Source organism: Phalacrocorax carbo, chromosome Z, assembly GCF_963921805.1.
Source record: "Phalacrocorax carbo chromosome Z, bPhaCar2.1, whole genome shotgun sequence".
Taxonomy (NCBI): Eukaryota; Metazoa; Chordata; class Aves; order Suliformes; family Phalacrocoracidae; genus Phalacrocorax; species Phalacrocorax carbo.
In genome coordinates, this window is record NC_087548.1 from 48,797,305 (window position 1) to 48,813,046 (window position 15,742).

At 43.4% G+C, this 15,742-nt stretch overlaps 1 long non-coding RNA gene across 3 annotated transcripts; it reads right to left on the reverse strand.

The window, feature by feature from the left end:
- Positions 1-273: 273 nt before the first annotated feature.
- LOC135310501 (uncharacterized) lies at positions 274-12,861 on the reverse strand. 3 transcript variants are annotated; one of them, XR_010370579.1, is made up of 4 exons: positions 12,781-12,851; positions 11,112-11,183; positions 9,646-10,246; positions 274-2,567 (listed from the first exon to the last, which is right to left on the reverse strand). It is a non-coding gene; the product is annotated as an uncharacterized LOC135310501 (long non-coding RNA). The 3 variants fall into 3 exon arrangements; XR_010370577.1 differs by lacking the exon at positions 11,112-11,183 and adding an exon at positions 11,214-11,486; XR_010370578.1 differs by lacking the exon at positions 11,112-11,183 and having other exon boundaries at positions 12,781-12,861.
- Positions 12,862-15,742: the final 2,881 nt, after the last annotated feature.

Sequence of the window (15,742 nt, forward strand, 5' to 3'; positions counted from 1 at the left end):
TTGCCCAGCTCTGCATGTGCAGCCTGTGTTTATCAGCGTGGTAATGGAGGTGATTGCTGCACCACTTTCATTGTGTGGTGTAAGCATAGTCAAAGCCTTGTGTCAGGTTTAGTTATTAGTTTGAATTTCCGAAGGTATTTAGGTGCCTAATGACCACTGAAAACAGCATGTTAAATTATGTATGTTTTACTCTAATAAGTGCTAGTTTTGCTGTACACAGTGAGACAAAAAGCCTGCAGAAAGCATAGCTGACCAGGAAATTAAGGCATGCAGTTAACACTAGGAAAACTGTGGTATTTATTAGAAAAGCAAATCTACTACAATGAATGAAACAAATTAAAGGGCCAGTCCCATCTTTCTTGAACTGCCTTTAAAAGTTCTTCAGGAGTACTGAGGCAGCTACTCTTGGGTGAGAGAACTACCGTCCTGTATTCCCCAAAGGGCCAGAAAAAGGAAATGTGTCTTATAAGAAATGCAGATTGTTTTTCTTTCTGCACCATTTACTAGTACAGAATATGTACACTACAGGAAATAGTATCAGAATATAAAGACAACATATTACCATTAATTCTTATTAAAAAGTATGGTCACACTCCTTTTCAGTGCACTTGAGCAAATGGCAAATGAGATAGGTGGGTTCTGCAAAATATATGACAGCTAGATTACTCATTGCAAGGAGATTGTGGTGTGCATTTACAAATAATTGATTTATTAGTTCAATTTCATGAGAAGCAAATTTTTTATGAAGTATCTATTCTCTGTTCTACTGAAGATATCAAGGTCAAGGGAAAGAACATACCATACCCTTTCTTTGAACAATACATCACAATATAAAGCTAAACAGATTTCTGTGGAACTTACTACAGAAGTAGGTGCAAGATTCTGCAGGATACAAATTAAATTTTCATAACCACAAAAATCTCTTCTTAATGCTGCTATTGGGAGAGCACATAGGAAATAACCTGTTCTTCTGAAACAGGCCTTCAGCTTTCAGGCCACAGATGTCATAAGCATGTTGTGCCACCCCATACACAATAGCATCTTACAATGGCATCATGACCTGTAGCATGAAGGACTCTGCTCTTTCTCTGACTGAAGCATCCAGCCAGAAGATTTGGCTAATGACCAAAACATAATTGTTTCAGACTTTTTCTCAGGAAAAACTGCTGCTTTAAACAGCTGAGCATGTCTTCCAGGATACAAAATATGGGACTGGCCTTGGCAAGCTGCTTGAACAAAGAAAGGTGGTTTTCATTCCTTTGCAATGATCTGTTATTTATTTATTCTGCCTTTTCTACTGTTCCACCTCTTTCCACACAGATACTGTAAATGTAAGTTGGCTATTTGCCATTGGTAATCTGTGAAAATGTTGTTTATTGTTCCAGCATTGTTCTTCTATTTTCTTTGCTTTTGCACATAATTTTCTGAGTTCCTTTTTGTTCTTTAAACATATATGGATACTTTTTGTGTGCATGAAGAGAACCATTGTTTAGGTTAAAAAGGAAAGGTGAAGATATATAACATTTCTCCATAATTTTCTAATAGTGCTCCTCAGTCTTGCACAGCTGTACATCTAAGAGATAAAGACTGTGGTACCTTGATGGGTGAATCTTGAAGACCTTACCCTTCACGAGGAACTCGCTGAAGCAGAAATGCAATGATATTCTGTTAGAAGCCTAAATCCCTGCTGTCGGTCTATGACTGCACCCAGTACTGGCACACAGAGTGGTGATGCCCACTGACTGTCTTGCCAGTCTTTTGTCCCCTCAGTGCCAGCCCAGCACAGTGAATAGTGAGATCACAGCTGGTTTAGGTTATGTGGCAGAAAACAAAGCACTGAAAATAAATGCCCAGTGACCTCATACAATGAAATACCCTGTTTCTGCATGCAGGGCATATGCAGCATACTCAGAGAGTCGTCTTAGCCATCTTTCCATACTGGTCTGTGTAGGCTGAAAAGCTGCTCCAGCTGGTCCCAGTTGTGTGTGTGCTGGCAGGGTAGTGGGGTCCCCCACTGTTTCCTCTCACTCCGCCTTTGAGGAATATCCTTTTCCCTGCTCTTCACTGTCTCCGTGCATTCTCTTTGCATCGCTCAGGCTACTGGTAAAAATGTTTGCCTGTGTAAGCTTTGCTTTCTTTCTATTCTTCAGGCTCTGCTTGTCTGAGCTCTGGAGGGCATGTTTAGCCCAGGTAAGTCTTGACTTTCCCACTGCATTTTGAGACACAGAAGAAATTGTGCAGACACTGGTGTCAGTTGTTAGACAAGCTAGAGTGGCTCTATTTCTCCATTTGTGATGGTGTGCTCAAGTGGAGAAAAAGGACAACTTCTTCTCCTTCCTTGTGGTTTCCACCATCACTCTTGCTCCAAACAGACATGGATTTGCTGGGAATCAGCAAAGCTGCTTCCTGAGGCCCTGAATTTGTAGCTCACATCCATGACAGGAAAAGGAAGTGTCTTCATAAGGAGTGCCTGGCTGGAAATGTTTAAGGTCTTCCTGTTCAGCATCTCATATCACCCTCCTGAGTCATTCACGTAGCAGTGGCCTACAGTGGATGAACAGGAGCTTCTGCAGAGGAAAGGCATGAGTCTCAGAGGTGGTGGGAGCCAGGATGACACAGGCCAAAACAACATTTCTGGGCACCTGGAGGGGGCAGCTAGGGCTGGGCTGTGGGCAGATGGGATTGAAGAAGGGGGCAGCTCGTAAACGAGCACAGAGAGAAGCCCATTCCAGTCCCTTCACATCCTACTGATCTTTTCCAGTTCCTTACTCTATGTGAAACTCCTCACTTCTTAAAGCCCCCAAACATGCACTGACTACTAGGTCCCCATCTTCAACCCCTGAAGCATTACTGACTCCTTCCACACACTGGTCTGCAAAACCCCATGAAACTAATTTCCTTCATTCCAGAACCAGCAGCTCTGCTACTCTGGCAAATCTAGATTTTGCTACTGTAAAGAAAATTTACTTTGCCCTTGGCCTTTGGGTAGAAAATTTGCTATTGCCTACCCTATTGGGAGGTGTGGGTAGCTCTTGGTGGAGGTTTCTAGCATGCATACATGTCATCCTCTACTCACAGTCCTTGGAACATTTTTGTGCTTTCAGTTTTGCAATCCAGACATGCAACATACTTAGGGTCCCATAGTGGGTTTGGGTCCTCCACCAGCTTGTCTTACTCATGTCACTGACACTAAATCAGTGATTATACAAGTCTCAGTAGATGCAGGATTAGTCCTGGTACTTCCCAGGTTAAATACAACAATCTAGACACCCTTATTCCTTTGTTCTGAATTGTTGATGCTGCTTCACTGTCTTCTGCTTGATGCTGATACAATGGTATTTCTGTCGTACTACTGTCAGATCTGAGACACAGTGGAGTTAAGCTGTATGACACAGCTGAATGAAGTTTAATTAAACGTGGAATAAGTAACACTGAAAGACAAAATTATTTTGTTTCTGTTGTGGTGGTAAGGACTTTTATGCCAACCAACACCCAATCTCAAACTTCAAAGGAATATTTGGAACAATTCCTGCACCCTAAAAATGGAGAACACACTCAGCTGTCTTTTATTCCCACGTTTCTTCCCTCTCCCACCGATGCTTGTCATTCAACTTGAATGTGTTTTGGTTTTGAATTTGATCCTAGCTTGGATTGTAATAGCAACTCTTCTGCTAGGCAAATTATTTAATTGATCATATTACTTTCAGTCAATATAAGATGCACTATTACTTTCCTCATATTCAGTTAGCAACTTTAGCAAAACATTAGTAGCGTGACAACTATATTAATTACTAATCTGCTAACTAAACATTATGGTTTAAAGGCAAATGCTTGCACAACAGGGTTGAAATGAAGCAGCTACTTTTTCACCCACTAGTTTTTACATTGTTGAAAAGGCTGGTGTCAGGGTTTGTTTTGGAAAGCAAAGTGAGAGACTGGATAGGAAAAGCTTGTTCATCTCTATCCCTTTGCCTACCTGGTCAGGCTTGAAAAAATGTGTGCAGAATTGTACATGTTTAATACTACCCCTGCCTCTGCAGGGATTGCTCATGGGCTTAGTGGTATGGCTTTACCAAATGGGGTTTACAGACCTAATTCCTTACAGATTCAGACTCCCATCACATTTGCAGTAGACACTGAATTTTAGCAGATCTTCCTCCAGGAGCATGGGGAACAGCGGGCTTTGAGAAAGAAACTGGAGAGAGGAAATTAGGGAGATTGCTGTCTCATGTTAATGACTCAAGATGCTTCCTATTCATCTGGCTGGAAAGACATCATTTTGTGGGCTAAATAACTTTAAAACAGGAAGCTACTCCAAATTACCTTCTGCTTATTTCTAGCCTTGCCTGCTGTACAATGTGATGGGGATAAGAAATAAAGTTTCAGTTTGACCTGGTTAGGCCTCAGTTCAGCAGTGGATTAGTCTTCATGAATATTTTATTGGCTTGTAAATCTGAGTGCTGTGCACTAGTCCTTATAAGATGTATATAGAGTGTTGTACTGTGCTTCTTAATATCTCCCATGATCCCAGCACGGATAGATGCTATAACCACCATTGGGAAGACTTCAGTACAAAGGACATCTCCATTTCAGACACATTTAGTCTTTAGCCAATAAACTTCCCAGGCTTTAGCATAAAAAAAATCTGTAGTAGTATAATTTTGTCAACACTGCTTTTAAGAAAAAAAGATCCTTCTGCTTCTTGCATGGCACAACATGTCTCTAGAGAAACCTTGCTCCAGAAGGAAATTAATTTTCAACAGATAAGCACTCCCAGAAGTATTTATTAGCTATCAACTCAGATAAACCTACATGTAAAGGACACAGAAATCCCACTTCCCACCCTGCCCCTCTGGTTTGTTTATGGGTTCCCAGGCATATTAATTATACTTCATTTGGCTTTGCCCCAGAGACTCCTAAACAACAGGGGCAGAGGCTGCTCAGTTCAATCACCATGGCTTGTATTTTGTTCCCCTGAGAGCATCTATAATTAATGTGATGCTTATTCTCAAGCAAACATGTTGACTTTTCCAGATCCATCTCACAGTCATTTATGAGTGGCACAGCCTCATGCGTACCACAAACGGAAACACTGTTGGCTTTATGTAAATAAACTCTTGTAGTTGTGAGAAGTTACATGTAGAACTTGAGTGATTAACTATAAAAAGACACTGGCAAGGTGGTGAGCTGCTAAACGTAACCTAGTTCAGCTTTTATCTGTGTGCAAAGCCAAATCCCTGTGGAGTGGTTTTTGTGAATGCTGTAGTTACAGGAGCTGGAGAAATTTCTGAGAGAGCAGTTTAGAACTATTTTTGAGATTTTTACATTAGCTTTTATTCAAGTTTTCATCAAAATGTTTTAGGCACATGCTTCTATTTTCCTCTTTCCCCATGCAAATTACATCCTGGAGTTGGAAAAGCATTTCACTGATCATCAGTATTGATATACGCTTGCAAAACCTCTTTGTAATGAAATGCCATATCTTCAGGAAAAATATAGTTGAATAAAATATATGAGTAACTGAGGAATGGAGAAAGAAGGGAGAAGGTAGGTTTTCCAAAGAGACTGTGGGAAGCCAGTTTAGAGAAATCTGTGACAGAATTCCCTAACATAGATGACTTTTAAGAGCTCTGACAAAGCTTCTGTTTAGTACTGCTTTCTGTAAAGCTCTTGCCAATACATCAGCTCTTTTTGAGGACAAGGTTTCAAAAAGTGTCTCTAAAATTATATCCTATGCATTGCTATGTGGCTGATGCCTAACCTGGTTTGTAAATAGTAGCTGTATGCACAACATTGACAGGAATACCTACATTTGTGTGACATGTGCCTGGAAAGCCAAATGCTCTAATACCCCTATGCTTGTATTTATGAACGTGGAGGGCTTTTCAAGTGTTGAGGAAAATTTGCAAATTTGCCCGTAAGGACTTCTCCCACTCTATTCCAAAAAAGATCAGAAAATTGGACTGGAAAAAGCTTCAGTCCAGCTGTTCAGCAAAAACTATGTGGACTGTGTTGTGTGAATGACACAACACTGGAAGGCCTTGTGAGGCTAAGAGGGCAAATCCAAAAATACAGGTAGCACCATCCTCTACAGGTGACAGCTGACAGCTCCACAAGGAGCTCATATGCCACAAGGTTCTCTTTCCAAAAAATATACAACGTCTTGGCTGTGTCCTGATTGTGGATTTTCAGAATCCCATCCTCAGGTTTTGGACAACTTTACATATGTGGCAAAGGAGAAGGCAATTTTTTTTGTCCCCAGATTTTTTTCTCCTGAGTACAGGGGAGCTTACAGACCATGGCATCTTGAAGAATGAAGCAGCTCTGGTAAAATGCCTGTCCTGGTAAAATAAAAGCAGTATGGCAAGAGCCACACAGCGGTGAAGAGCAGAGGCATGCAGAGCTTCCCGTGCACCACTGTCCCCTGTCCCCCTGAGACCCTGTCCCCCTGAGACCCTGTCCCATGCCCTGCCACTGAGGCACCCTCCTGCCTGGGTCCATGGCCAGCAGGCACAGTGACCCTTCCCTCCACTGGGAAACTGCTCTCCTGGCTTTGCTGCCTAGCTTCTCTGCTTCCTGGGAAGAGGGAAAGCTCTGGAGCCTCACAAGCTTCTGGAGAGACGTTGTTAATGCTGTTCAGAGAGGCGACATGGGGCTGAGGCTGGAAGTGGGCAGAGGCATTGTGCCGTTGAAACTGGGATGGCTGTAACGGGCAAGACAAGCACATGCTCTGTGGTGTCATACAGCAGTGGTAAGAAGGTGTTATTTAATGATGCTGCCATTGAGTCAATACAACTGCCATTGGATGATGGACTGTACATTTTCTCTTAATTCTTAGCTATCATTTCCTCACTATGAGTATTTTCTTCTTAGGTTTCTGCTCTATTCATAAAAATGAGTCCTCACATATGAATGCCACACAACACAGTAAAGGGTATGGAGTGGTCATGTGTATCGTACCCTGAGAGCACAGTAGCCCAACACAGTCCAGTGGCTGGCTCCACCCATCCAGCACCCTCCTGTTCATCAGTGGAGACAGAATAGCTATGCAGGCAGTGACGACTCCCAAACCAGCAAACACTTCTTCTCATGACCCATCAGGAAATCCCAAAGAGACCCAGACCACAGCTGGTGTATCTGTCCCACCCTACTGTCAAACAGCACACCAGTATTTCTTCTGTCAAAAACTATCTCTGTAAAAACTTTGACAGAAGGATGAGGTTTGCCACTATGTAAAAAGGAAGATAGAAATGCTCTGGATCAGACAGTCCCCAGCCCTGCTGGCGGTGCTACGTTGTTCCAGAAACAAATTGGTCTGATGGTTCATAACATGGTCTCTCTTCAAGTGTATTCCTTCTGATGCATTTGCAAAGAACAATTCAGAGAACTCCAGCTTCCATTTCACTAACGTGTAAAGCCAATCTTTTCTAGGGTCAGGTGGTAACAGAGACTTCTAATTTTCCTCATTATCCCATTTCACTCCCTCTGAGCGTGGGTGACTCAGATATGTATTGTACCCCAGGTAAGGAACTGTAAGCCGGCATGACCTTCCTTATTTCTGGTGGAAAAGCTACGTCCAGTGCATCCTGGTGCCACCTTCAGTTTGTCTGTGACTGTGTTATGCCCGTGACTCACAGCAATCCTCTCCTAACTTGGAAGTTATCAAACGTGACACCCATCTACAAGAAGGGCTGGAAGGAGGATCCAGGGAACTACAGTCTTGTCAGTCTGGTCTCAGTACAGGGGAAGGTTATGGTGCAGATCACCTTGAGTGACATCATGTGGCAAGTACAGGACAAGCTGGTGATCAGGCCCAGTCAGCACGGGTTTGTGAAAGGCAGGTCCTGCTTGACTAACCTGATCTCCTTCTATGACAAGGTGACCCGCGTAATGGATGAGGGAAAGGCCGTGGATGTTGCCTACCTAGGCTTTAGTAAAGTCTTTGACACCATTTCCCTCAGCACTCTCCTGGAGAAACTGGCTGCTCATGGCTTGGATGGGTGTACTCTTCACTGGGTAAAAAACTGGCTGCATGGCTGGGCCCAAGGAGTTGTGGTGAATGGAGTTAAATCCATTTGGTGGCTGGTCACAAGTGGTGTTCCCCAGGGCTCAGTACTGGGGCTAGTTCTGTTTAATATCATTATCAATGATCTGGATGAGGGGATTGAGTGCACCTTTGGTAGGTTTGCAGATGTCACCAAACTGGGCAGGAGTGTGGATCTGCTCGAGGGTAGGAAAGCTCTGCACAGGGATGTGGACAGGCTGGATCGATGGGCCAAGGCCAGTTGTATGACACTCAACAAGCACTTGGGTCACAACAACCCCAGGCAACTCTACAGGCCTGGGGAGGAGTGGCTGGAGAGCTGCCTGGCGCAGAAGGACCTGGGGATGCTGGTCGACAGCCAGATGAACATGAGCCAGCAGTGTGCCCAGGCAACCAAGAAGGCCAACAGCATCCTGGCTTGTATCAGGAATAGTGTGGGCAGCAGAGGCAGGGAAGTGATCGTGTCCCTGTACTCGGCACTGGTGAGGCCGCACCTCCTATACTGTGTTCGGTTTTGGGTCCTTCACTAAAAGAGGGACATTAAGGTGCTGGAGCGTGTCCAGAGAAGGGCAACAAAGCTGGTGAAGGGTCCGGAGAGCAAGTCTTGTGAGGAGCAGCTGAGGGAGCTGGGGTTGTTTAGCCTGGAGAAAAAGAGGCTGAGGGGAGGCCTTATTGCTCTCTACACCTACCTGTCAGGAGGATGTAGTGAGGTGGGTGTTGGTCTCGTCTCCCAAGTAACTAGCAATAGGATGAGAGGAAATGGCCTCAAGTTGTGCCAGGGGAAGTTCAGATTGGATATTAGGAAAAATTTCTTTACTGAAAGAGTGGTCAGGTATTGGAACAGGCTGCCCAGAGAGGTGGTAGAGTCAACATCCCTGGAGGTATTTAAAAGATGTGTAGAGGTGAGATTTATGGACATGGTTTAATGCTGGCCTTGGCAGTGCTAGGTTAACAGTTGGACGTGATGATCTTAAAGGTCTTTCCAACATAAATGATTGTATGGTTCTACGATTCCCATGGGCTAAGATGTAATCACATCCTTCTCTTTCTGAATCACTTCTATCAAAAGGTCTGTACCTTCTAGCAGAATGCTGTCATTAATTCCCTCTGCATGACTTCCCATTTTCAACTACTGAATTTTATCCTGCTTTTATAATTTTTGCTTCTCAGAGTTCTTTCTGTATGACATTCTGGTTGTTACTTGCCTTGGCAATACCTTCTGGCTCTGTCATCATCACAGCATACCTCATTGCATCAGCCTATGTCATCATCAGGTCTCCTCCACACAGTTCTAATTTTTGTAAATGATCATTACTGAAAGTTTCAAACAAGAGTGGTGCCAAGATCCTTAATGAATTCCAGCATTGTCATTCTCCTTCAAACCTTCCTCACTGCCATGTCTTCTAAAACCAGCTGCTTTTGCAACTTCGTAGTAACTTTGTTAATTTTCATCATCTCCAGCTTCAATGCTTTCTTGCAACATATTTTTTATTTACAAAATCTAATAATTTATCAAAATATGCATCAGATTTGTCATAATTTGTCATTGCTAAACGTTTATTACTTGTACAAAGCTGACCTGTAAAGGAATGGTACCTTACCTTGGAGATCTGGCCAAGTCACATCAAAAGTGCATATAAACATGTGTTTTCTTCTGCTTCTTCCATACTGCTGTATTACAGGCGGACACAAAATGACTTGGTGGAAATAATACGCGTCAATCTGGAAAATCCTCTCAGAACAGAATAAAAGGGTTTTCATTAACATGACAGAAATTTTCCATTAATATTTGATCACATTAAAGGCTTGTTTTGGCTGTGTTTACCTTCCTTTTATGTGATATCATTGAAAATATTCTAACCAACAAGTTTGGGGGCAGCAGTAATACCAGGACGGATGCATTCTAAACAAACTTGAGAATATTCACATGCAACAAGTTTTGGATGTTTAGTCGTGTATTCTTGCCATTAGTTTGAATCCAGTCTTATTTTAGCAACGTGCCTGTGTGTAACATCCAAAATAATCTCTTTAGAGATATGTTCACTGGACTATGAAAACAGTATCATGGCTTTTGTCCACTGAAAATTAAGAACTTTTGCATTAGGCATATAGATTTTACAACAGGGAAGCCACTGTGTATGTGGCAGGTGCTGCTTGCCAAGAATCATTTATGTAGCATCATGGCTCTGCTCCAGGAGAGTTCTGGAAAAAGAATTCATATAAAAAATCAGAAACTGAATAACTACAGCCTTGGGAAAAAATATGTTAATTATAATAAATTATTATGTCCACTGTAATTCTAAGTTAGGATTGATATGTTCAGTCGACTAAAATTGTCTGGGGGAGAGTTCAGAATCTGTCTCTGTCTGCAGAAGCCAACATTTTTTCTCCCTTCCTGACAAAATGATTCCAAAATATGCAAAGGAATAAGTCCCTTGTTGCAATTTGTGCTGCTCGGTTTCTCAGAGGATATCTCTGATAAAGTCCTTCATAGGAATACCACAGCATAGTCTGCAACTATGAACTCTGTTATCAGAATGGTTTTGGTACAAGTATTGATATTTCTGGAAGTATTTTTTAGGAACTTGAATTATGGAGCTCACAGCATATTACCAGAAATGCAGTGTTTTGGGCTAGCAGTCAGAACAGAAATCTTGGGATGTTGTTTTGTGTAAATGATACGTGATTCATCTCTTCTGTGGATGCCAGTTCCATTTCTTCAGACTAATCAGAAACCTAGTATAGATACTTATATAGATTTTATTAAGACAATTGCAACAGTTCTATGCTTATATTTAAACTACATTAACTGTTTTCTGGTGCATCAAATTACTGATAACTGCATTTATACTAGTAGGTTCTACAAGTTGCCTGCTAAAATGGAAAACAAAAATGCATCTTCAAAAGATCTTCATTAACTTGGTAAGTATTTGCTAAATAAAAACAGATACAGGGCTTGAGATTCTTTTGTCATAATTCTGAAAATTTTTGTCCTTGCTTGGTGGGGCATGTAAAGGGCTGAGGGGGAGGAAACATGTCTCCATAAAGGAGAATTAAGCTGGATTACCTCTTTTGATGGTTTGCTGTTTTGCCTGTTCAGATGGATGGATTGATATTTTTACCAGTATTAAGTATAAACCTGTTAAGAAAGCAATAAAGCACAGTATACCTTTACGGCAGGTTTTCACTCTATTATACAGCAAATTAATGCCTGTGGCATAGTCTAAGCCCAATGTTGGCCACTGTTCGGAGTCTAGGTGCTATTCTAATGGCATGATCCCTTTGGAGTCATGGAGAGATGCCCAGTGGACACCCAAACTCTCTTGCTCAAACACTGGGAAGTATTCCTGTGTTTGTTTCTGGGTGGTTTCTTGCCTTCCACATCCTGATGCCCACTGGGAGATGCAGGAGTCTGCGCTGGCTGGACAGGCACCCTGCCCCTCTGCAGAGGGAACAGAACGGGGTGGTTTTGTGGTCACAGGGCGTACACCCAAGTGCATGCCGATAACTCCGTGTTATTGTGAAGTGCACACAACCAGAGACATGCAGATGTTAAAAGCAGATAAACTCTTATCTCTATTACAGATAATTTTAGCAATACTCAAAAAGCAGAAGATAGCTACAAAACTAAAGTAACTGAAAACCAGAAAAACTGACTGAAAACAAGTGTGTACCTTTGTAAGTCCACTTTGGAAATGCCGCCATCACACATTGCTTAACAAAATGTTCACTTGCTTGGAAATCACATCTCACAGGGCTAGTTTTGTGCTTCCAGTATTTCTCCACAATCTCACAGGACTGGAGGAGGTATGTGTGATCTTGTAATTGTTTTGTTCCTAAGCATATGTCACGCATGTGGTGTTCCATACACTTCCAACTTTGTCACGGGGCTGCTAAGTGTGTTAGGGTGCCTGTGGTCACCGCTGCACCTGGCAGCACCAGGATCCCCATAAACAGCGCAGATGCCGCCCAAGTGTGGGAATCCCTTCCCCAGCTACCACTGCCTCCAGATCCAGCGCTGGGAAATGTGTTCTGGCGATTTTGTTAATATTGAAACATTCCCGTTGTGAGACCCGTTTCAGGAATGGGTGTGTCTAAAGCTAACCTGTCCTCACCACCAAACCTGCCATATGCATCAGGGACTAAATTCAGTCTTCATGCCACTGTGCTTCCCGCAGTGCCTTTCTTTGGTGGCAGAGGCTCTCCCTGCTCCCCAGGGCACCGAGGAGGCTTGCTGTGCTTGGCGGAGGCAGGTCCTCCACATCCAGCGGACAATTTTCTCTCCCCCCTCCCTGTTGTCTCTCTGGTGCTGTTCTCCCTGCCATAGGGCTGAGTTGCTCCAGATGGGTGAAGCTTTTGCAATTCAGCTATTTGGGGATTTCCCTCCAGGGACGCTTTCTCCTCCTGGATGTCAGCTCTCCTCCTGACTCAGCCTTGTCATAATGCATGCCTTTCCGAACTTCTCGGGGAAAATCAACCGGCCGGCGCCCCGCGGCTCAGCGGGCACCCGCCGCCGACCTTCACCCCGCGCAGCTTCCCCTCCTCGCCCTCGCCGGCCCCGCTCCTCCTCCCTGCCCTCCTCGCCTCGCCTCGCCTCGCCTCGCCCCATCTCGAATTCGCCGAAGGCTGCCGGCGGGCGGCCGCCTGCCCCGGCCGGGACGAGCTCTTCGGAGAAGCCAGGAGGCCTCTGCGCAGAAACCCCGGCCCCCGCGCAGCCTCCCGCCCCGCAGGCTCACCTTCCGGTAAAGGCAGCGCGGGAAACCCCGCCGCGCCGCGGGGCCGGCGGCTTCCCGCCCGCGGCTGCCCGGGGGTCCCGCCGCCGCCCGCCCCCGGGGCGCTGCCGGGGGCGGGGGGCGGATCCCGCCGGCGGGAGCCCCCCTGCGGTTAGGAGAGGGTGGTCCCGCAGCAGGAGGGCTCCTCTCGTACCCTGCCCCCGCCCCCCCCGCAACGGAAGGTCTTAAATTATGCTGTAGCACCTTCGATCTTGGATATTTAATTTTCATTCTTCGCTTGAGCTTAGTTTGGAGACGTCTTCTGGTATCGCCGTGTGATTACCCTAACAATTCTGGTTACAACGTTCCGTTCCACGCTATTCTTCCTGCCCTAGAAGTCCTTAGAAGTCCTAAGCAAAATGCATTTCCTTTGTGCTGCTAGTAGTGACTGCACGTTCTTACACATTGTTTGCACCACTTTACACCCCTGCAGGGCCCTTCATTTTAATGGGTTATTGCTGTTTTAAACCAATTTAAGGTACAGAAGAACTGGGCTGCTTTCTCTTCCCCCACCAGATCTCCAGATAATTGCCAGTACTAGTACAATATCCCCTTGTTCTGATGTAAGTTACTGGTATAATAATCGATTTTAAAGAACATTTTAAATGACAGTGTAGCTCTGTTCCTCCAGATGGCCTGCAAAGATAAATTACTCTGTTCTTGCACAACTAGTGAAAAACGTACTCTTCAGTCAAACTAAAGGCAATTGGAATAAGACACAGATAAAATCTAGGCACTTTTAGTTACTCTGATACCCAGCCTGCCTCAGCCATCCACCTCCCACTTTCCTGAGACCAGTTTTTCCCTGGGAGCTGACAATGATGGCACGTCAGAGCACTACTGAAACTTGGAGCTCTTTAAGGAATTGCTTGTTCCATAACAACGTAACACCATAGATGTATATGAATTATCAAAGCTAATTTCCTGGGTTTATATTTTCTGTCCCCACCCTTTCTTTCTTGTGTCTTGCTATGCATGCCTGGTTTACAGCTTACAGACTATTCAGGGAAGAAATATGTCATTGCAATTACATGTAATGAATATTACAGACGTTCGCCACTTGCCTAATTTGTGTCAAGATTCAAGTATTCTTCATCGTATGTTTGAGGCTTATCTGCACATTTCAGGATAGAATCTTAATGTAGTTTATAATTTATTCACTAGATTTATTTTTATTTGATTGTACTGAGTGATTTAGGTTTGCCTTTAAAAGCATATCTTGTCAATGCTAGCTGCATTATATAGACTTAATCTATGCACAGATGAACTGAGCTGGTAGCGTCCATATAATCATGTACTGCTCTGTAGAATTAAGTATTCATTCCTGCACTAGTCCCCCAGTCAATATTTAAAGGACCATTAACTCAAGCATTAGGATTGAAAGCCCGTTCACATAGCAAACTTGACCCAGGGTTGTACTAGGTTAGGCAACATTTGTCCTACATAACAAAGCAAAGTAACACACATCCTGGAACAGGGCTTGTACAAAACAATATAGAAGAAAGAGAAGCTCATCAGATGAGCCTGGAGTCATTCTGCATGTGTGTGGACAGGTAGCCTTGGTGCAAACTTCATTGCAAAGAACTCAGCTTGCAGTTCTTTCTCCCAGTAATAGGCGGAGACTACCATAGCAAAAAAAAAACCCCAACCCAGCGGTATCACATCAAGTCAAATAACTGCCTTTTGAAAACTTAGGTCCTGTCAGCTCCAGCACGAGGGAGGGGGAAGCCTTCCTTTGTTTGTTCACTGCATAATGCACAGCATTTGAAATAATTCAATAAAAAAGAGAGAAATAAAGAATACATATTTTTAAACAGAACTTGAGGAGATAGACATAGTCTATCTCCTATCTATCTATGTCTAGTAGACATAGAGAAATTTAAGGAAATGGATATTTAACTTCCTGAATGCTTAAAAACACCACTGACTTCAGCTAACAGCTACATTAAAAGCCAATTTCATACATTAAACAGGCAGCTATATAAATTTAAGAGTTTATCAGTTTCGAACAATTAATGCCTTTAGTCATTTTTCAGACAAATCTGTACACAGGAATAGGAGTTTCTCTGTTCCTGTGTTCTCTATTTGCTGTACGTAAATATGGGACAATTGCATGTAGAAGGCACACATGCTTTGTGGAGAGGGGCAAAACAACCACGTATAACATTCATTCCCTGTCGTGTTTTTTAGATATTTTATGTCCAAATACAAGAATTCAGGTTTTCTGAACACTGATCATTTTCCTATATTCATATTATAGACCTTTATACTTAGTATTTAGTAGCTTTTTTAATATTATCACCCTGTAAGGCCCTAGTGGTTTTCATCTGACAGATACAGATCTCTTTAAAATAGACTATTCTGTTGAAGAAGGCTAAAGGAAAGCAACAAATAATCCCCTTTTAGGTAATAAGTGAAAACTCTGGAAGCCACCATTTTTGCTCAGTAGCTTCTGGGCCACAACGGAAAGGTCAGAGCACTGTCTGACTGTGTTGTAGCAGACCCTGGCTGAAAGCAGCAAGCTTGCTGGATGCACAAGGGGCAGAAACCAGGCAGATGGCAAAAGCAGCAGCTGATGGTGAGTGTGAGCAGAGATATGTGCCAGCTCCAGTCAGCTTTCAGTTGCTCAGGTGGTGAACATGGAAATTGTGAGCAAGCAAATAGCTAGCAATTTGTTTCTAAACTCTGAATTCTTAAAGGATCGCACTGAATAATTACCTGGTTTGTGTACACTCTTCTGTGGTAAATCACTACCACCTGGTTGGTTACTCAGGCCAACATATATGCAGTGCAATTCAGAGTAAGTGATGGTCCAAATAACTCTTTAAACCATCTGAAGATCTTCTGCACATGTAATAAATACTTATAAAAAGCCTCTGAGTGTTGAAGCCAGGGTTCTGCAGATAACAGGCTTCTCTTCTGGCTT